Here is a 23,882-nt window from a genome sequence, read left to right as displayed (position 1 = left end):
CATTTCAGTCATTTTGTACACCCATATATATTTATGTATGTATATTATTTATATGTTATAGTTTTTTCTTAATTTTGTCAGTTCATTTAATTTTAGCATTTGATGTATTATACTTTTGGTGCTCTTGATGAAGTTTGGATTAGTAGCCAGGGTTAATGGCTATTAAACACTGTTCTTTATTAATATGAGCATGAGAATGGATATACCATAATATTACAATAACTTTCTAATTCTGTGTATGCACCTCTTTGGGGTGGTATGCCTTACATTCAGGAATGACTTTAATAGTATATACAGTACCCTTTGTATTTTCTATAAAATGAAGATGTTTCAAATTTATTAATATTCATGAGCAAATGATTGTGATTGGCTCTGGATAAATACTTAAAAGATGATTAAAATGTAACTTGACTACATTGTGTTACACTGAGGAAGGCTGTTTGCCGAAACTAGTCTGTTATGGACACAAGTATTTAATAAATTTATTGAACTCTGAGCTGCCTTGCTGGTCTATTTGGTCAATTTGGTTATCAAAGGTGAGACCACTGTCCACCTGTAAGTCTCTCATCACACTTTCGGTGTTTAGTGTACTGCCACCTATGTGGTAATTCATGGGTACATGTTTTTCCCAAAGGGGATAACTATACATTTCTTGGCATTAAGCTTGAGCCCATGGCTCTGGCCCAAAGCATGCGTTTCTGTAAGGCCATTTTGTAGAATATCCACATCATTTGGGGATTTAATTATGGCTCCCAGTTTGCAGTTATCTGCGAACTTTGTTAGCCAGAGTCCCTTAGTGTTGGCCTGTACTTCAGAGAAGTAGATGCCAAACAAGAGCGGTCCCAGGACTGAACCCTGAGGTACTCCACTTGTCACTTGTCTGGAGCTGGATTTGGAGTCGGCTACTTTTACAGTCTGGGTTCTGTCAGTAAGCCAGTTGGCAACCCATTGAGTATTGTAGGGATTTATGCCCAGCTTAGTAAGTTTATCTATGATTCCAGAGTGGGGTATGGTGTTGAAGGCCTTGGCGAGGTCCAGATAGGCTGTGTGGACCGTCTTACCCTCGTCCACAGCTCTGCAGACTGATTCGAAGAAGTCAATCAGGTTCAGGAGACAAGATCGGCCCTTCATGAACCCAAACTGGGTGGGGTCCAGTGTTTGAAGGTTGCTAATGTCTTTGTTTATAAGTTCCATGATAATGCGTTCCATGCCCTTGCAGATCAGGCTGATCAGACTGATGGGACGGTAGTTCCCGGGATCCAAGGTGGAGACCCCCTTGTGGAGTGGGATAACTTTAGCTGTGCGCCACTCAGTGGGCACGAAGCCTGAGGTGTGGCTATGATTAAACATGACACTTCGGTGAGGTGCCTGTTCATTTTGTAGTTCATGTAGTACACAGCCCAGGATGTCATCTGGTCCTACGGATACTGTATTCTTAGCTTTGGAGAGTGCAGTTTCTAACTGTGTGGCCATGATTACTGGAATTTGGCAATCTTTTGGTATTGAGATGGGTCCTTTAGGGGGGTGAGATGGGGGGGTGAAGGTGGCACTAAATTGATCTGCCAGGATATTGGCAATATTGGGATCAGTATATTTAATGCCTTTCTGTTCTAGCTCAGAGCAGATCTGAGCATTGCCATTTAGATTCTTAACATAACTATAGAATGCCTTGTGGTTGTCTTTGGAATCTTTGGCAATTTTATTTTTGTAACTAGCTTTGGAGGATTTTATGAGGGATCTCAGCTTCTTATTGAGACTGGTAAGGGCGTTTTTTGCATACTGGGATTTTCCTCTTTTCTGCAACAGTTTCTTCCTTCTGATGTATAGGTTCTTTATGGCAGGGGACCACCAGATTGGCTTCCTTTTTTTGGAGGAGAGCGTCTTGGTTCTATTTGGGATGGCACGATTCATGCATGAGTGGATGTGCTCATACAGTCTCTTAGTGTAGGATTCAGCAGTCGATTCAGCAGTCAAACTTTCAGCTCCCGTCTGCATGGGTGCCATGAAGTTTGTCACTTCTGACTCAAGTAGCATGAAGTTGGCTTTGGAGAAGTTTTTTACAGAGGTTTCCTTATTTTATATATGCCCAACAAACTCCAGTGCATTGCACTCCACACCCTGCCTCATGGCTTGAGTCACAGCTGTTAATACCTTCCCCCTGATCTGACACACTTCCACAAACTATATCCACTATTACAGTCTGGTACCATCAGAAAACGCTTCAGTGAGTCTTCTGCCAGCAGGAACTTCCTCCTCCTAGCAATATTATCAGCCATCGATATGTGCCGAAACTGGCTCAAGCAGATTAATGACATGGAAATTGACAGGTGCCCAATGGCAGACGATATGGTTAGTGTTCACAGAACAAGGTGCACATCCCTGTTTTCTAATTACTGACATCTTGGCGTTCAATGGCCAGCTCTCTGTTCTGCCTGTTAATATAATGCCTTTGCTGCTATGCCCAGCCACCAACGGGAGTCACTAGCGTAACAGCTCTAATCTGTCCTTCCTGCTGCTATGCCCAGCCACCAACGGGAGTCACTACCATAACAGCTGTAATCTGTCCTTCCTGCTGCTATGCCCAGCCAACAACGGGAGTCACTACCATAACAGCTGTAATCTGTCCTTCCTGCTGCTATGCCCAGTCACCAATGGGAGTCACTAGCATAACAGCTGTAATCTGTCCTTCCTGCTGCTATGCCCAGCCACCAACGGGAGTCACTAGCACAACAGCTGTAATCTGTCCTTCCTGCTGCTATGCCCAGCCACTAACGGGAGTCACTAGCATAACAGCTGTAATCTATCCTTCCTGCTGCTATGCCCAGCCACCAATGGGAGTCATTAGCATAACAGCTGTAATCTGTCCTTTCTGCTGCTATGCCCAGCCACCAATGGGAGTCACTAGCATAACAGCTGTAATCTGTCCTTCCTGCTGCTATGCCCAGCCACCAACGGGAGTCACTAGCATAACAGCTGTAATCTGTCCTTCCTGCTGCTATGCCCAGCCACCAACGGGAGTCACTAGCATAACAGTTGCAATCTGTCCTTCCTGCTGCTATGCCCAGTCACCAACGGGAGTCACTAGCATAACACTGCTATGCCCAGCCACCAACGGGAGTCACTAGCATAACAGCTGCAATCTGTCCTTCCTGCTGCTATGCCCAGCCACCAACGGGAGTCACTAGCATAACAGCTGTAATCTGCCCTTCCTGCTGCTATGCCCAGTCACCAACGGGAGTCACTAGCACAACAGCTGTAATCTGTCCTTCCTGCTGCTATGCCCAGCCACCAACGGGAGTCACTACCATAACAGCTGTAATCTGTCCTTCCTGCTGCTATGCTCAGCCACCAACGGGTGGTCAACAGCATAACAGCTGTAATCTGTCCTTCCTGCTGCTATGCCCAGCCACCAACGGGAGTCAACAGCATAACAGCTGTAATCTGTCCTTCCTGCTGCTATGCCCAGCCACCAACAGGAGTCACTACCATAACAGCTGTAATCTGTCCTTCCTGCTGCTATGCCCAGCACCAATGGGAGTCAATAGCATAACAGCTGTAATCTGTCCTTCCCTGCATGAGGTCACCTGTGACTAATACATTCAAAAACAAGTTGATTGCACCTCCCAAAATGAAAATGGTGAGGAGCAATCTGACCCCAAAGTATTTCCTGTAGGGTGGCCTTAATATGTAACTAAATATAGCCCATGCCCAGTTCTGCCATAGAGAGTAGCTGCGTATTTAGTGCATTCTTTGCTTGAACAAACCTGTTCAGGTCTGACAAATTTACATGCTAGCCCATGTGCCCCTTTTAGTTGACACTGCAATGCCTTCATTAACAAGAGCTGCTTCATCAACTGAGAAGCCCAATTTATTTGATGTTGCAACAATGTAACGGGGTGTGACAAGCTTAAGGTTTCTGAAGAAATTCTACAGCGTAACCTTGAAGTAGTTGCCTGTAATCTCAAAGTTTTTTCCCAGACAATTCTGGTGACAGGCCCCCAAAGGGCAGAAGGGGGATTTTTAACAGACAATGCCCTAGGTGAAGATGTGGACTGCAGAACCAGGGGATAAGAGGTCTTTTCACTGCTAAACCCTTTGAGCACTACTGAACAGATGCCTGGCTGTCCTTCTCTGGGGGCAGTTGGGGAGGGGCTTAACATGCCATCCACAAGCCTAGAAGGCCATCGACCATGATTCTTGGGTGTCAAAAATGATAACCAGAAGCTACACCATTTCCTTCACATCCTTTTCAAAAGCAAACTAGACCCTTCTAGACATTTCACTATGACACAGGACAGCAGCACAAGAAATGTTAAAGCTGCTAAAAATAAAAAAAAGTAATTTGGGAAGTTCTACCAGACTACAGAGGATCTGTAGTGTACTCAAGGATCTTTCTGTTGCCAAGAAAGAACAGGAACCTACGGACAATTCTGGACCTCAGACACTTGAATCGGTTTGTCAAGTAGATGCCATTCCACATGGTCACTGTTGAGTCCATAATGCTTCTTCTGATAAGGGCGACTGTACGTGCTCAGTGAACATACAGGATGCCTACTATCACATCAAGATAGCCAGGCAGTCCAGGAGGTTCCTATGCTTCCAGCTGGGAGCAAGTCAATTCCATTTCAGAGCATTTCCCTTTGGTCTCACCATTGCCCCCTGGATGTTCATAGAGTGCATGGCAGTGGTAGCAGCTTGACAAAGGTTGAAGGGATTCCAGGTGTCCCCATACTTAGATGACTGGTTCATTACAGCCCCAACAAAGAATCACACAAAAATTCCTTACTATGCATGTGTCCCTTCTTAGGAATTACAGTAAACTGAAAAATCCAAACCGGAACTTGTTCAAATCTTACAGTTCATTAAGTCGCTACCATCACACAAAGAGCCAGGCTCCCTATATCCAGACTTTTCAGGTCTTGCACCATCAGAATCCACCAGCCTACATAATTCAACTTTTTGGATCCATGTTAGCTGTTATCACTCTAGTTACACATGCCGGGTTCTACACCCAGGGGGCAATGGTGAGACCAAAGGGAAATGCTCTGAACTGGAATTGACTTGGTCTATTCAGTGGTCCATGTGTCAGCTGATGCAACAGCCCATCAGACTCTCCAGGATCTACAGACAACATGTCTTAAGCTGGCAAATTTCCCTCTGACTACTCTCGGATATCACTTTGTATTTCCCCTGACTAACGGCCACAGTAACCACAGAATCCTCTACAATGGGGTGGAGAGGGCATTTCAAAGGGAGGGCAGTCTAAGGCAACTGGTCCCAGACTAAGGCCAAACTTCACATCAATGTTCTGAACATGCAAGCAGTCCTTCTCACAGTGAAGGCCTCCACCTGGGTGTTACAACAGTACAGACACAATATGTCTGTGGTCTGGTACATCAACAAACAAGGAAGAACCCAGTCTTACCCCTTATGCAAAAAGGCCATGAGGGTCTGGCGGTCAGCAACGTCTTTCCAGTGCTTTCTTGCTGCAATGCACATCCTGAAAGAAGTCCAATATCTTAAGTCGATCTTCCAACCACAGAAGTTGCCCCTCAATCAGGGAGTGACATCCAAGATTTTCAGCCACAGAGGCCAGTCCTTCTTTGATCTGTTTGCAACCCTGACCAACACCAAGTACAGTGTTTTTTTCTCCCTGATCCCTCAGAAGGGACAGTCCTGGAGGGACACTCTTGTCCATACTTAGCCCCTTGAACTCCTGTAGATTTATCCACCCACTCCTCTCAAAGTCAGGTTTATTCAGAAATCAGCACAGTGTAAGGCAAAAGTGATGCTCATTGCCCCTTTTGGACCCAACAGGGTTGTCCTTCCTCTGGCCTCATCTAGTATACCCTTCCTGAATCCTGGATCCCCTTCTCATTCCTCCTGCAAGTCTCACCCAGACATTATATCCCACAGTCTAGCTGCTTGGTTTCTCCACTTCCAGTGATGGCCATAAATCCCTGGCTTTCTTCCAGGGTTGTTCAGATTCTCACTTCTTCTCAAAAGTCCTCCTTTAGGAAGACCTACAGGAGTAAGTGGAAAAGAGTCACTATCTAGGCCAATTCTAAAGGTTCAGGTATGTCCTCGACACCTCCACTGTCTATACTGGATTTTGTGATGGGTCTCTTACATTTGGGGGCTAGCCATTCTATGATTAAAGTGCACTTGGCTAGCATTTCTTACTTTCATATGGAAAGAAGAATGATTCCATTGATTCGCTAAGGCTCTCAAATGCATTCGCAAGAGGTGGTTTTCTCTTGCAACCCCCCCCCCCCAGCTGATGGACCCCATTCCTCATTGGGACATCATTATTTTGTTACAGGGCCATTTAAACCTGCAGCTTTGGCAATTCTGTCTTGGAAGACATTGTATGTGGTGGCTGTTACTTCAGTCAGGAGTATTTCAGAATTGCAGGCATTGTTGTACACCCCCCCATATTTGACTGCTCATAAGGATAGGATTCCCCTCAAGAATAATCCAACCTTTGTTCCCAAGGTGGCATCCGAGATCCACATAACCAGGCTAGATCTGATATTCCCAATCGTTGAGGCAGACAGAAAAAAAAAACATTGGATCATTGGTATTAAATGTTTCATCCAAGGGGCTTTACTAAACCTGAAACAAATTTGTCAAGGTTTATTCTTATGCTCAGGCCTTGAGCAAAATGAGCAGTGGTTTGGTAATATTTAAGTGCTATTTACCTACCGCAAGCACATTTACTTACAGCTTGAAATGGTAAGTCTAACCCCCAACACAGTTATTCTTTTCATTGGCCACAAACAAAGGCACGCTGGTTTCTAACAAAGTATGTTTTCCTATTACTGGGTCTTCTAGACTTTTTGAGGATATTAAGCACCTTACTACTCGGGGAGTGTTCACGGTAGAATTTTGATGAATTATCCAGGCAGAGAGTTTGGGAGTCTGCAGGTTGGGGTGCACAAGCTTTCCCTTTGCCCGAGTCAGCAAAACCACTCTTTGGGGTAACTGCCAAAGTTTTTCTTTGGTCAACCTCAGTAGCAGGGGTACCAGTGCAGCCTTGGCCAGTCTGGGACTATCAGGATGACCCTTAGCCCTTCTTCCATGATTTTTAGGAGGATCTTTAGAAGGAGAGGCAGGGGAAGAAATGCATAAAGAACAAAGTGGTTCCAGAGGAAGAAGAAGGCTTCTGTCCTCCAGGCTGTGCGAAGTTTGCTCTTGGAACAGACTCTCTTTAGTGGGGTATTTTCGTTGGTGGCAAAGAGGTCTATTTGAGGGGGTCCCCATTTCTGGGCTATGCTGAAAAATATTTCCTGATGCAGCTGCCACTCATGGGGATCCATTAAGTGTCTGCCTAGGTATTCTGCTAGAGTGTTCTGAACCCTTGGAAGGTACTGAGCCATCAGGTGCAACCCCATAGCATTGGGTGTCTCCCAGATCTGCACTGCCAGCTGGCAAAGAGGGTAGGAGTGGATGCCCCCTTGCTTGTTTATATACCACATGACTATTGTGTTGTTTGTTTTGATAAGTAGGACACCATCTTGTCTGGGAGAAGGAAGGCCTTCTGGAGGGAAGAATCCAGCAAAGCCCCAAGAAAACCATCCTGGTGTAACGGTTTGTATTGGATTTGCTGAGGTTTATCGTGAACAAAAGAGTCTGGGTGAAGGCCAGATCCATGAGGAGCTTTGACAGACTTGTGGCTTGAATAAGGCAGTCATCCAGATAAGGGTAAATTTGGATGCCTCTCATTCTGCAGAAGGTGATCAGAGGGGCCAAACATTTTGTAAGACCTTGGGAGCACTAGACAAACCAAAGGTAAGTGCAGAGAACTGAAAGTGACTGGTACCTGCTCTGAAGTGAAGAAAACGTCTGCAGGAGTCTTCTATTGGGGTATGTAAGTAGGCATCCTTCAAGTCTAAGGTGATCATTAGAACTAGGAGGGACTAACGGAGGATATATGATATGAGGATCTACGATAGGGTGCCAAGAGCCTTCTTTCCTGGAGACCAAGAATAGCCTGCAGTAAAACCCTTTTCCTATCTGGTGGTCTGGTACTGGTTCCACAGAGCCCTGAGAGCACATGTTGTGAATCTAAGAAATGGCCTCTGCTCTTTGATTTTGTGGCACATTGGAGTAGCCTGAGAATCTTAATGGTTCTTTGAAAGTGAGCTTGTAGCCGTTTGAGATTACTTCCAGAACCCACTTGTCAGAGGTGATAAGGGCCCAGTATTCCTTGAATAAAGTATTCCTCCTGTCTTATCTGGAGTTGTGGGTGGGGGAGATTGGGTGGGGAAAAGTCATTGCTGATTTCTCCTGGGGCCCTGTGGCCTAGAATTCTCCAGCCTGGGTGTTCCTGAGGAGCACTGCATTGCCCTCTGAGATTGTTACTGCTGTCTATGAGGCTTTTCTCTTCGGGTTTTCCTCTGACTGGGTTTTGATTGAGAGGGAAAGGACCAATGCTTAGTGGGAAAATTCCTACTGAACCTAGGTGGCTCGACTCCAAGTCTTTGACAGTTTGTACTGATTTTGCTTTATCCTTAATCTTTAACACAACCTCAGCCTTTGGTCCCAAAAGGAATCCTTATCCAGGAGTGTATCTAGTAGTTTAGATTTGACATGTTCTGGTAATCTCCATTCCCTAAGCCAAGCATGCCTTCTGATGACTGAGCCAGAGACAGCAGCATGGGTAGACGCCTCTAGGGCATCATATCCACAGTGCAAGGAGTGCGTAGCTACATAGAAACTGGAATGGCAGAGATCCAGCAATTCCTTGGAGGTGTTTTTTGCCCTCCAGGGAGGATATCTTTCGCTTCATTTTATCCAAAATACTCTGCTGGTATTTTATCATATGGAACTGGCAGTGGAGGGCCCTCATGGCCAGGGCAGAGGAAGTGTAAACATTTTTTTCACTCTATGGCACTCGGCGTATGCTAACTAAAATGCAGGGATAACAAAACGCTTACTATAATAGCACTGAAGCTATCAAATTCTGGCTTAATAAATACTGTGAAAACGACTTTATACGTCTCTGCCTGAATCATGTAATGTTCATACTTCATTGTTGGGCAGGCTGTTTAATGAGTGACATCATATATCAAATCTAGATCTAATGTCATAACGCTGTGATATTAGAATTCAACAAACTGCTTTTTAAGCAATATCACTATGTAGCTTTTTCTGGAATTATAGAATTAATGTTTTTTTTCTTCATTATTTTTGAATAGTGATAACATTACTAACAGAAAGATTTGATGTTCTACTGTACCTATCTAAATCTACCTTCTTCCATTAATACTACTTTTACCCACTGCTTTTCTTCCTGAAAACATATCTAAAATATTAATCCTCTGCCTACCTTTCCTAATATCCATTCTCTTAACCTGTCCTCACCAAATCCTTCTAACCTGCCTTTCTTCTTTTCTTTTACAGAATTACAGCCATACCTCAACCAGCCTTTTAGCTCAAGTGCCTAGAAACTCTCTCAATCGACCAGTGATTCAGGAATAAGGTTAAAAATAGAATCTTGACCAACCTGACATCCTGCAAGTTACCCTAAACCATCAAAATGAAGCAAAGTATGTCTATGCAAAACAACTTCTATCTGTCTTACAACATTATAAATAATCTGTACCTTCCCGCCAGGACCCGCCCCTCACTCTCCTTGCTTTTTACTTATAGTAGAATGCAATCATCTGTTGTGCTCTACATTTCTTACTAATTTTCCATTCCACAAGTATCTGCTTTTCCTTTAGAACTTTCTCTCATGCACTGCTCTATCCCTCTTTTGTTAAGATTTACCACTACCATTCTAAATGAAATACAGTGTAAGCTTTGAGTATCTAACTCCCTATTACACGCTACTGTTCTGGTTTTTGCAAAGTTTCTATCACTTGAAATACTTTACCTTTTTCAGCCTAATTAATCTCCTTACTGATTTTCTCCTGAGCTGTTCCTGGTCAGTGTAGCCCCTGTCCTTTCACCCTTGCTATGTGCGGGCTCCCCTAACCTACCCCCATTCTCATCCACCCCCAAACAATATTTATACTCACCATAACTCCACCCCCTCAACACCTCCATCCAATCAGAACACAACCTTCCTTTTTCACTCCATTAACTCCTAATAAATAAAAACTACCACCCTGTATATACTCAATTTCTCTCAAAAGTGTTACTCTGAAATTATAGCCCCAAACAGAACTAAATCCTTCTATTTAACCACTCCTCACTACTCAAAAACTCTCCCCCTCTAATTTCATTAATTTTCCATACCCAACACACTTATCCTATCAAATAACATCATGCCTCTTCCCTTACAATCTACTACTTGTATGTTATTTCTAATCACAGTATTAAGTATAGTTATGCAACACACATCCCTAAAATGCTCTCAAACACATCCAGCTGTAACAACATCCACTCAGGTCACACCTCTTACCAAGCACATGGATAGTTTCGCTCACATAAGTGCCAGCCTAATGGAATATAACCATATTCATCTCAATAAAATTAAATTCTTTTTCACCTCTACCAAACCGAACCTACTAACTCCCACTGCCACCAAATCTACTACAAAACTACCCTCCTTTACCATCTCACTAACCACATCCTCAAGCTTTCCCAATGTGGAGACATTCACCCTAACCCGGGAACTTCACAGTCAACTATTTTTCCTCATTCTCTCCCCCCTCGAAAATGCTCCTCATCAATAAAAATGTAAACAGTGTCTCTAACAAAATCACAGACATCCACTCATGGCTCACACAATACTTTCCAGATATAGTTGCAGTTGGTGAAATGTGGTTGAAACCACATATTCAAGATTCCAAAATAGTTCCTCGAGGGTACAAGATACTAAGAAATGATAGAGCATACAAAAAAGCAGGTGGTGTAGCATTAACCTACTGTAACACCTATGACATTTCTCCCCTATTAAAACCAGTCCCTTCCTTTGCTAATGTTGAAATTCTTTTTACTTCCCTTCAACTAATTAAACCTACACAAATAAGCACTGCTGTAGTCTACATACTCCGACAAATAAGCACTGCTGTAGTCTACATACTCCCACAAATAAGCACTGTTGTAGTCTACATACTCCCACAAATAAGCACTGCTGTAGTCTACATACCCCACAAATAAGCACTGCTGTAGTCTACATACTCCCACAAATAAGCACTGCTGTAGTCTACATACTCCCACAAATAAGCACTGTTGTAGTCTACATACCCCACAAATAAGCACTGCTGTAGTCTACATACTCCCACAAATAAGGACTGCTGTAGTCTACATACCCCACAAATAAGCACTGCTGTAGTCTATATACCCCCACAAATAAGGACTGCTGTAGTCTACATACTCCCACAAATAAGCACTGCTGTAGTCTACATACCCCACAAATAAGCACTGCTGTAGTCTACATACTCCCACAAATAAGCACTGCTGTAGTCTACATACCCCCACAAATAAGCACTGCTGTAGTCTACATACTCCCACAAATAAGGACTGCTGTAGTCTACATACCCCACAAATAAGGACTGCTGTAGTCTACATACCCCACAAATAAGCACTGCTGTAGTCTACATACCCCACAAATAAGCACTGCTGTAGTCTACATACCCCCACAAATAAGCACTGCTGTAGTCTACATACCCCACAAATAAGCACTGCTGTAGTCTACATACTCCCACAAATAAGGACTGCTGTAGTCTACATACCCCACAAATAAGCACTGCTGTAGTCTACATACCCCACAAATAAGCACTGTTGTACTCTACATACCCACAAATAAGGACTGCTGTAGTCTAAATACCCCCACAAATAAGAACTGCTGTAGTCTACATACCCCACAAATAAGCACTGCTGTAGTCTACATACCCCCACAAATAAGCACTGCTGTATTCTACATACCCCCACAAATAAGCACTGCTGTAGTCTATATACCCCTACAAATAAGTACTTCTGTCATCTACATACTCCTACAAAATAAGCACTGCTGTATTCTACATACTCCCACAAATAAGTCCTGCTGTATTCTACATACTCCCACAAATAAGCCCTGCTGTATTCTACATACTCCCAGAAATAAGGACTGCTGTAGTCTGCATACCCCCACAAATAAGGACTGCTGTAGTCTACATACCCCCACAAATAAGGACTGCTGTAGTCTACATACTCCCACAAATAAGCACTGCTGTAGTCTACATACCCCCACAAATAAGTACATACCCCCAAAAATAAGCACTGCTGTAGTCTACATACCCCCACAAATAAGCACTGCTGTAGTCTACATACCCCAACAAATAAGGACTGCTGTAGTCTACATACCCCCACAAATAAGCACTGCTGTAGTCTACATACTCCCACAAATAAGCACTGCTGTAGTCTACATACCCCACAAATAAGGACTGCTGTAGTCTACATACCCCACAAATAAGCACTGCTGTAGTCTACATACCCCACAAATAAGCACTGCTGTAGTCTACATACCCCACAAATAAGCACTGCTGTAGTCTACATACCCCACAAATAAGCACTGCTGTAGTCTACATACCCCCACAAATAAGCACTGCTGTAGTCTACATACCCCACAAATAAGGACTGCTGTAGTCTACATACCCCCACAAATAAGCACTGCTGTAGTCTACATACCCCACAAATAAGCACTGCTGTAGTCTACATACCCCACAAATAAGCACTGCTGTAGTCTACATACCCCACAAATAAGCACTGCTGTAGTCTAAATACCCCACAAATAAGCACTGCTGTAGTCTACATACCCCCCAAATAAAGCACTGCTCTAGTCTACATACCCCACAAATAAACACTGCTGTAGTCTACATACCCCACAAATAAGCACTGCTGTAGTCTACATACCCCACAAATAAGCACTGCTGTAGTCTACATACCCCCACAAATAAGCACTGCTGTAGTCTACATACCCCACAAATAAGCACTGCTGTAGTCTACATACCCCACAAATAAGCACTGCTGTAGTCTACATACCCCCACAAATAAGCACTGCTGTAGTCTACATACCCCCACAAATAAGCACTGCTGTAGTCTACATACCCCACAAATAAGCACTGCTGTAGTCTACATACCCCACAAATAAGCACTGCTGTAGTCTACATACTCCCACAAATAAGGACTGCTGTAGTCTACATACCCCACAAATAAGCACTGCTGTAGTCTACATACCCCCACAAATAAGCACTGCTGTAGTCTACATACCCCACAAATAAGCACTGCTGTAGTCTACATACCCCACAAATAAGCACTGCTGTAGTCTACATACCCCCACAAATAAGCACTGCTGTAGTCTACATACCCACAAATAAGCACTGCTGTAGTCTACATACCCCCACAAATAAGCACTGCTGTAGTCTACATACCCCACAAATAAGCACTGCTGTAGTCTACATACCCCACAAATAAACACTGCTGTAGTCTACATACCCCACAAATAAACACTGCTGTAGTCTACATACCCCACAAATAAACACTGCTGTAGTCTACATACCCCACAAACAAGCACTGCTGTAGTCTACATACCCGCACAAATAAGCACTGCTGTAGTCTACATACCCCACAAATAAGCACTGCTGTAGTCTACATACCCCACAAATAAGCACTGCTGTAGTCTACATACCCCACAAATAAGCACTGCTGTAGTCTTCATACCCCACAAATAAGCGCTGCTGTAGTCTACATACCCACAAATAAGCACTGCTGTAGTCTACATACCCCCACAAATAAGCACTGCTGTAGTCTACATACCCCCACAAATAAGCACTGCTGTAGTCTACATACCCCCACAAATAAGCACTGCTGTAGTCTACATACCCCGCAAATAAGCACTGCTGTAGTCTACATACCCCACAAATAAGCACTGCTGTAGTCTACATACCCCACAAATAAGCACTGCTGTAGTCTACATACCCCCACAAATAAGCACTGCTGTAGTCTACATACCCCACAAATAAGCACTGCTGTAGTCTACATACCCCACAAATAAGTACTGCTGTAGTCTACATACCCCACAAATAAGCACTGCTGTAGTCTACATACCCCCACAAATAAGCACTGCTGTAGTCTACATACCCCACAAATAAGCATTGCTGTAGTCCACATACCCCCACAAATAACCACTGCTGTAGTCTACATGCCCCCACAAATAATCACTGCTGCATTCTACATACCCGATAAATAATCACTGCTGCAGTCTACATACCACCCAAATAAGCATTGCTGTAGTCTACATATTCCCACAAATAAGCACTGCTGTAGTCTACATATCCCACAAATAAGAACTGCTGTAGTCTACATGCCCCCACAAATAAGCACTGCTGTAGTCTACATACCCCACAAATAAGCACTGCTGTAGTCTACATACCCCCAAACAAGCACTGCTGTAGTCTACATACCCCACAAATAAGCACTGCTGTAGTCTACATACCCCCACAAATAAGCACTGCTGTAGTCTACATACCCCACAAATAAGCACTGCTGTAGTCTACATACCCCCACAAATAAGCACTGCTGTAGTCTACATACCCCACAAATAAGCACTGCTGTAGTCTACATACCCCACAAATAAGCACTGCTGTAGTCTACATACCCCCACAAATAAGCACTGCTGTAGTCTACATACCCCCACAAATAAGCACTGCTGTAGTCTACATACCCCCACAAATAAGCACTGCTGTAGTCTACATACCCCCACAAATAAGCACTGCTGTAGTCTACATACCCCCACAAATAAGCACTGCTGTAGTCTACATACCCCACAAATAAGCACTGCTGTAGTCTACATACCCCACAAATAAGCACTGCTGTAGTCTACATACCCGACAAATAAGCACGGGTGTAGACTACATACCCCACAAATAAGCACTGCTGTAGTCTACATACCCCACAAATAAGCACTGCTGTAGTCTACATACCCCACAAATAAGCACTGCTGTAGTCTACATACCCCCACAAATAAGCACTGCTGTAGTCTACATACCCCACAAATAAGCACTGCTGTAGTTTACATACCCCACAAATAAGTACTGCTGTAGTCTACATACCCCACAAATAAGCACTGCTGTAGTCTACATACCCCACAAATAACCACTGCTGTAGTCTACATACCCCCACAAATAACCACTGCTGTAGTCTACATACCCCAAAAATAAGGATTGCTGTAGTCTACATACCCCACAAATAACTGCTGTAGTCTACATATCTCCACAAATAAGCACTGCTGTAGTCTACATACCCCACAAATAAGCACTGCTGTAGTCTACATACCCCACAAATAAGCACTGCTGTAGTCTACATACCCCACAAATAAGCACTGCTGTAGTCTACATACCCCCACAAATAAGCACTGCTGTAGTCTACATACCCCACAAATAAGCACTGCTGTAGTCTACATACCCCCACAAATAAGGACTGCTGTAGTCTACATACCCCACAAATAAGCACTGCTGTAGTCTACATACCCCACAAATAAGCACTGCTGTAGTCTACATACCCCCACAAATAAGCACTGCTGTAGTCTACATACCCCCACAAATAAGCACTGCTGTAGTCTACATACCCCACAAATAAGCACTGCTGTAGTCTACATACCCCACAAATAAGCACTGCTGTAGTCTACATACCCCACAAATAAACACTGCTGTAGTCTACATACCCCACAAATAAGCACTGCTGTAGTCTACATACCCCACAAATAAGCACTGCTGTAGTCTACATACTCCCACAAATAAGCACTGCTGTAGTCTACATACCCCACAAATAAGCACTGCTGTAGTCTACATACCCCCACAAATAAGCACTGCTGTAGTCTACATACCCACAAATAAGCACTGCTGTAGTCTACATAACCCACAAATAAGCACTGCTGTAGTCTACATACCCCACAAATAAGGACTGCTGTAGTCTACATACCCCACAAATAAACACTGCTGTAGTCTACATACCCCACAAATAAGCACTGCTGTAGTCTACATACCCACAAATAAGCATTGCTGTAGTCTACATACCCCACAAATAAGCACTGCTGTAGTCTACATACCCCACAAATAAGCACTGCTGTAGTCTACATACCCCACAAATAAGCACTGCTGTAGTCTACATACCCCCACAAATAAGCACTGCTGTAGTCTACATACCCCACAAATAAGCACTGCTGTAGTCTACATACCCCCACAAATAAGCACTGCTGTAGTCTACATACCCCACAAATAAGCACTGCTGTAGTCTACATACCCCCACAAATAAGCACTGCTGTAGTCTACATACCCCACAAATAAGCACTGCTGTAGTCTACATACCCCCACAAATAAGCACTGCTGTAGTCTACATACCCCACAAATAAGCACTGCTGTAGTCTACATACCCCACAAATAAGCACTGCTGTAGTCTACATACCCCACAAATAAGGACTGCTGTAGTCTACATACCCCACAAATAAGCACTGCTGTAGTCTACATACCCCACAAATAAGCACTGCTGTAGTCTACATACCCCACAAATAAGCACTGCTGTAGTCTACATACCCCACAAATAAGCACTGCTGTAGTCTACATACCCCCACAAATAAGCACTGCTGTAGTCTACATACCCCCACAAATAAACACTGCTGTAGTCTACATACCCCACAAATAAGCACTGCTGTAGTCTACATACCCCCACAAATAAGCACTGCTGTAGTCTACATACCCCACAAATAAGCACTGCTGTAGTCTACATACCCCACAAATAAGCACTGCTGTAGTCTACATACCCCACAAATAAGCACTGCTGTAGTCTACATACCCCACAAATAAGCACTGCTGTAGTCTACATACCCCACAAATAAGCACTGCTGTAGTCTACATACCCCACAAATAAGCACTGCTGTAGTCTACATACCCCCACAAATAAGCACTGCTGTAGTCTACATACCCCACAAATAAGCACTGCTGTAGTCTACATACTCCCACAAATAAGCACTGCTGTAGTCTACATACCCCCACAAATAAGCACTGCTGTAGTCTACATACCCCACAAATAAGCACTGCTGTAGTCTACATACCCCACAAATAAGCACTGCTGTAGTCTACATACCCCCACAAATAAGCACTGCTGTAGTCTACATACCCCCACAAATAAGCACTGCTGTAGTCTACATACCCCCAAAATAAGGACTGCTGTAGTCTACATACCCCACAAATAAGCACTGCTGTAGTCTACATACCCCCACAAATAAGCACTGCTGTAGTCTACATACCCCACAAATAAGCACTGCTGTAGTCTACATACCCCACAAATAAGCACTGCTGTAGTCTACATACCCCACAAATAAGCACTGCTGTAGTCTACATACCCCCACAAATAAGCACTGCTGTAGTCTACATACCCCCACAAATAAGCACTGCTGTAGTCTACATACCCCCACAAATAAGCACTGCTGTAGTCTACATACCCCCACAAATAAGCACTGCTGTAGTCTACATACCCCACAAATAAGCACTGCTGTAGTCTACATACCCCACAAATAAGCACTGCTGTAGTCTACATACCCCCACAAATAAACACTGCTGTAGTCTACATACCCCACAAATAAGCACTGCTGTAGTCTACATACCCCACAAATAAGCACTGCTGTAGTCTACATACCCCACAAATAAGAACTGCTGTAGTCTACATACCCCACAAATAAGCACTGCTGTAGTCTACATACCCCACAAATAAGCACTGCTGTAGTCTACATACCCCCACAAATAAGCACTGCTGTAGTCTACATACCCCACAAATAAGCACTGCTGTAGTCTACATACCCCACAAATAAGCACTGCTGTAGTCTACATACCCCCACAAATAAGCACTGCTGTAGTCTACATACCCCCACAAATAAGCACTGCTGTAGTCTACATACCCCACAAATAAGCACTGCTGTAGTCTACATACCCCACAAATAAGCACTGCTGTAGTCTACATACCCCACAAATAAGCACTGCTGTAGTCTACATACCCCCACAAATAAGCACTGCTGTAGTCTACATACCCCCACAAATAAGCACTGCTGTAGTCTACATACCCCACAAATAAGCACTGCTGTAGTCTACATACCCCACAAATAAGCACTGCTGTAGTCTACATACTCCCACAAATAAGCACTGCTGTAGTCTACATACCCCCACAAATAAGCACTGCTGTAGTCTACATACCCCACAAATAAGCACTGCTGTAGTCTACATACCCCACAAATAAGCACTGCTGTAGTCTACATACCCCCACAAATAAGCACTGCTGTAGTCTACATACCCCACAAATAAGGACTGCTGTAGTCTACATACCCCACAAATAAGCACTGCTGTAGTCTACATACCCCACAAATAAGCACTGCTGTAGTCTACATACCCCACAAATAAGCACTGCTGTAGTCTACATACCCCACAAATAAGCACTGCTGTAGTCTACATACCCCCACAAATAAGCACTGCTGTAGTCTACATACCCCCACAAATAAGCACTGCTGTAGTCTACATACCCCACAAATAAGCACTGCTGTAGTCTACATACCCCACAAATAAGCCCTGCTGTAGTCTACATACCCCACAAATAAGGACTGATGTAGTCTACATACCCCACAAATAAACACTGCTGTAGTCTACATACCCCACAAATAAGCAATGCTGTAGCCTACATACCCCACAAATAAGCACTGCTGTAGTCTACATACCCCACAAATAAGCACTGCTGTAGTCTACATACCCCCACAAATAAGCACTGCTGTAGTCTACATACCCGACAAATAAGCACTGCTGTAGTCTACATACCCCAACAAATAAACACTGCTGTAGTCTACATACCCCACAAATAAATGCTGCTGTACTCCACATACCCCACAAATAAGCACTGCTGTAGTCTACATACCCCACAAATAACCACTGCTGTAGTCTACATACCCCCACAAATAAGCACTGCTGTAGTCTACATACCCCCAAAAATAAGCACTTGTATTGTCTACATACCCCCACAAACACTGCTGTAGTCTACATACCCCTCAAATAAGCACTCTGTAGTCAACATACCCCCAAAAATAACCACTGCTGTAGTCTTCATACCCCCACAAATAAACAATGTTGTAGTCTACATACCCCACAAATAAGCACTGCTGTAGTCTACATACCCCACAAATAAACACTGCAGTAGCCTACATACCCACAAATAAGCACTGCTGTAGTCTACATACCCCCACAAATAAACACTGCTGTAGTCTACATACCCCAAAAATAAACACTGCTGTAGTCTACATACCTCCACAAATAACCACTGCTGTAGTCTACATACTCCACAAATAAGCACTGCTGTAGTCTACATACCCCACAAATAAGCACTGCTGTAGTCTACATACCCCCACAAATAAGCACTGCTGTAGTCTACATACCCCACAAATAAGCACTGCTGTAGTCTACATACCCCACAAATAAGCCCTGCTGTAGTCTACATACCCCACAAATAAGCACTGCTGTAGTCTACATACCCCACAAATAAGCACTGCTGTAGTCTACATACCCCACAAATAAGCACTGCTGTAGTCTACATACCCCCACAAATAAGCACTGCTGTAGTCTACATACCCCACAAATAAGCACTGCTGTAGTCTACATACCCCACAAATAAGCACTGCTGTAGTCTACATACCCCACAAATAAGCACTGCTGTAGTCTACATACCCCCACAAATAAGCACTGCTGTAGTCTACATACCCCCACAAATAAGCACTGCTGTAGTCTACATACCCCACAAATAAGCACTGCTGTAGTCTACATACCCCACAAATAAGCACTGCTGTAGTCTACATACCCCACAAATAAGCACTGCTGTAGTCTACATACCCCCACAAATAAGCACTGCTGTAGTCTACATACCCCCACAAATAAGCACTGCTGTAGTCTACATACCCCCACAAATAAGGACTGCTGTAGTCTACATACCCCACAAATAAGCACTGCTGTAGTCTACATACCCCACAAATAAGCACTGCTGTAGTCTACATACCCCCACAAATAAGCACTGCTGTAGTCTACATACCCCACAAATAAGCACTGCTGTAGTCTACATACCCCACAAATAAGCACTGCTGTAGTCTACATACCCCACAAATAAGCACTGCTGTAGTCTACATACCCCCACAAATAAGCACTGCTGTAGTCTACATACCCCACAAATAAGCACTGCTGTAGTCTACATACCCCCACAAATAAGCACTGCTGTACTGCTGTAGTCTACATACCCCACAAATAAGCACTGCTGTAGTCTACATACCCCCACAAATAAGCACTGCTGTAGTCTACATACCCCCACAAATAAGCACTGCTGTAGTCTACATACCCCACAAATAAGCACTGCTGTAGTCTACATACCCCACAAATAAGCACTGCTGTAGTCTACATACCCCCACAAATAAGCACTGCTGTAGTCTACATACCCCACAAATAAGCACTGCTGTAGTCTACATACCCCCACAAATAAGCACTGCTGTAGTCTACATACCCCACAAATAAGCACTGCTGTAGTCTACATACCCCCACAAATAAGCACTGCTGTAGTCTACATACCCCACAAATAAGCACTGCTGTAGTCTACATACCCCACAAATAAACACTGCTGTAGTCTACATACCCCCACAAATAAGCACTGCTGTAGTCTACATACCCCCACAAATAAGCACTGCTGTAGTCTACATACCCCCACAAATAAGCACTGCTGTAGTCTACATACCCCCACAAATAAGCACTGCTGTAGTCTACATACCCCACAAATAAGCACTGCTGTAGTCTACATACCCCCACAAATAAGCACTGCTGTAGTCTACATACCCCACAAATAAGCACTGCTGTAGTCTACATACCCCCACAAATAAGCACTGCTGTAGTCTACATACCCCCACAAATAAGCACTGCTGTAGTCTACATACCCCACAAATAAGCACTGCTGTAGTCTACATACCCCAAATAAGCACTGCTGTAGTCTACATACCCCCACAAATAAGCACTGCTGTAGTCTACATACCCCCACAAATAAGCACTGCTGTAGTCTACATACCCCCACAAATAAGCACTGCTGTAGTCTACATACCCCCACAAATAAGCACTGCTGTAGTCTACATACCCCACAAATAAGCACTGCTGTAGTCTACATACCCCCACAAATAAGCACTGCTGTAGTCTACATACCCCACAAATAAGCACTGCTGTAGTCTACATACCCCACAAATAAGCACTGCTGTAGTCTACATACCCCCACAAATAAGCACTGCTGTAGTCTACATACCCCACAAATAAGCACTGCTGTAGTCTACATACCCCCACAAATAAGCACTGCTGTAGTCTACATACCCCACAAATAAGCACTGCTGTAGTCTACATACCCCCACAAATAAGCACTGCTGTAGTCTACATACCCCACAAATAAGCACTGCTGTAGTCTACATACCCCACAAATAAGCACTGCTGTAGTCTACATACCCCACAAATAAGCACTGCTGTAGTCTACATACCCCCACAAATAAGCACTGCTGTAGTCTACATACCCCCACAAATAAGCACTGCTGTAGTCTACATACCCCCACAAATAAGCACTGCTGTAGTCTACATACCCCACAAATAAGCACTGCTGTAGTCTACATACCCCACAAATAAGCACTGCTGTAGTCTACATACCCCCACAAATAAGCACTGCTGTAGTCTACATACCCCCACAAATAAGCACTGCTGTAGTCTACATACCCCACAAATAAGCACTGCTGTAGTCTACATACCCCACAAATAAACACTGCTGTAGTCTACATACCCCCACAAATAAGCACTGCTGTAGTCTACATACCCCCACAAATAAGCACTGCTGTAGTCTACATACCCCACAAATAAGCACTGCTGTAGTCTACATACCCCCACAAATAAGCACTGCTGTAGTCTACATACCCCACAAATAAGCACTGCTGTAGTCTACATACCCCCACAAATAAGCACTGCTGTAGTCTACATACCCCCACAAATAAGCACTGCTGTAGTCTACATACCCCCACAAATAAGCACTGCTGTAGTCTACATACCCCACAAATAAGCACTGCTGTAGTCTACATACCCCCACAAATAAGCACTGCTGTAGTCTACATACCCCACAAATAAGCACTGCTGTAGTCTACATACCCCACAAATAAGCACTGCTGTAGTCTACATACCCCCACAAATAAGCACTGCTGTAGTCTACATACCCCCACAAATAAGCACTGCTGTAGTCTACATACCCACAAATAAGCACTGCTGTAGTCTACATACCCCCACAAATAAGCACTGCTGTAGTCTACATACCCCACAAATAAGCACTGCTGTAGTCTACATACCCCACAAATAAGCACTGCTGTAGTCTACATACCCCCACAAATAAGCACTGCTGTAGTCTACATACCCCCACAAATAAGCACTGCTGTAGTCTACATATCCCCACAAATTAAAACTAATAAACTCTGCTGTAGTCTACATACCACCACAAATAAGGACTGCTGTAGTCTACATACCCCACAAATAAGCACTGCTGTAGTCTACATACCCCACAAATAAGCACTGCTGTAGTCTACATACCCCCACAAATAAGCACTGCTGTAGTCTACATACCCCACAAATAAGCACTGCTGTAGTCTACATACCCCACAAATAAGCACTGCTGTAGTCTACATACCCCCACAAATAAGCACTGCTGTAGTCTACATACCCCCACAAATAAGCACTGCTGTAGTCTACATACCCCCACAAATAAGCACTGCTGTAGTCTACATACCCTACAAATAAGCACTGCTGTAGTCTACATACCCCATAAATAAGCACTGCTGTAGTCTACATACCCCACAAATAAGCACTGCTGTAGTCTACATACCCCACAAATAAGCACTGCTGTAGTCTACATACCCCACTAATAAGCACTGCTGTACACTACATACCCCACAAATAAGGACTGCTTTAGTCTACATACCCCACAAATAAACACTGCTGTAGTCTACATACCCTGACAAATAAGCACTGCTGTAGTCTACATACCCTGACAAATAAGTACTGCTGTAGTCTACATACCCTCACAAATAAGACTGCTGTAGTCTACATACCCCCACAAATAAGCACTGCTGTAGTCTACATACCCCACAAATAAGCACTGCTGTAGTCTACATACCCCACAAATAAGCACTGCTGTAGTCTACATACCCCACAAATAAGCACTGCTGTAGTCTACATACCCCACAAATAAGCACTGCTGTAGTCTACATACCCCCACAAATAAGCACTGCTGTAGTCTACATACCCCACAAATAAGCACTGCTGTAGTCTACATACCCCCACAAATAAGCACTGCTGTAGTCTACATACCCCCACAAATAAGCACTGCTGTAGTCTACATACCCCACAAATAAGCACTGCTGTAGTCTACATACCCCCACAAATAAGGACTGCTGTAGTCTACATACCCCCACAAATAAGCACTGCTGTAGTCTACATACCCCCACAAATAAGCACTGCTGTAGTCTACATACCCCACAAATAAACACTGCTGTAGTCTACATACCCCCACAAATAAGCACTGCTGTAGTCTACATACTCCCACAAATAAGCACTGCTGTAGTCTACATACCCCACAAATAAGCACTGCTGTAGTCTACATACCCCACAAATAAGCACTGCTGTAGTCTACATACCCCCACAAATAAGCACTGCTGTAGTCTACATACCCCAAATAAGCACTGCTGTAGTCTACATACCCCACAAATAAGCACTGCTGTAGTCTACATACCCCACAAATAAGCACTGCTGTAGTCTACATACCCCCACAAATAAGCACTGCTGTAGTCTACATACCCCACAAATAAACACTGCTGT

The 23,882-nt window shown here is 43.8% G+C and overlaps 1 protein-coding gene across 1 annotated transcript in view; it reads right to left on the bottom strand.

The window, feature by feature from the left end:
* Positions 1 to 23,882, bottom strand: part of CLEC16A (C-type lectin domain containing 16A) — a gene marked incomplete in the record, with an annotated part of 3,039,290 nt that overhangs the window by 2,556,656 nt on the left and 458,752 nt on the right.

The sequence above is a fragment of the Protopterus annectens genome, chromosome 12.part0, assembly GCF_019279795.1.
Source record: "Protopterus annectens isolate FY-2018-M chromosome 12.part0, PAN1.0, whole genome shotgun sequence".
Classification (NCBI taxonomy): Eukaryota; Metazoa; Chordata; order Ceratodontiformes; family Protopteridae; genus Protopterus; species Protopterus annectens.
This window is presented reverse-complemented; position numbering and strand designations above follow the sequence as displayed.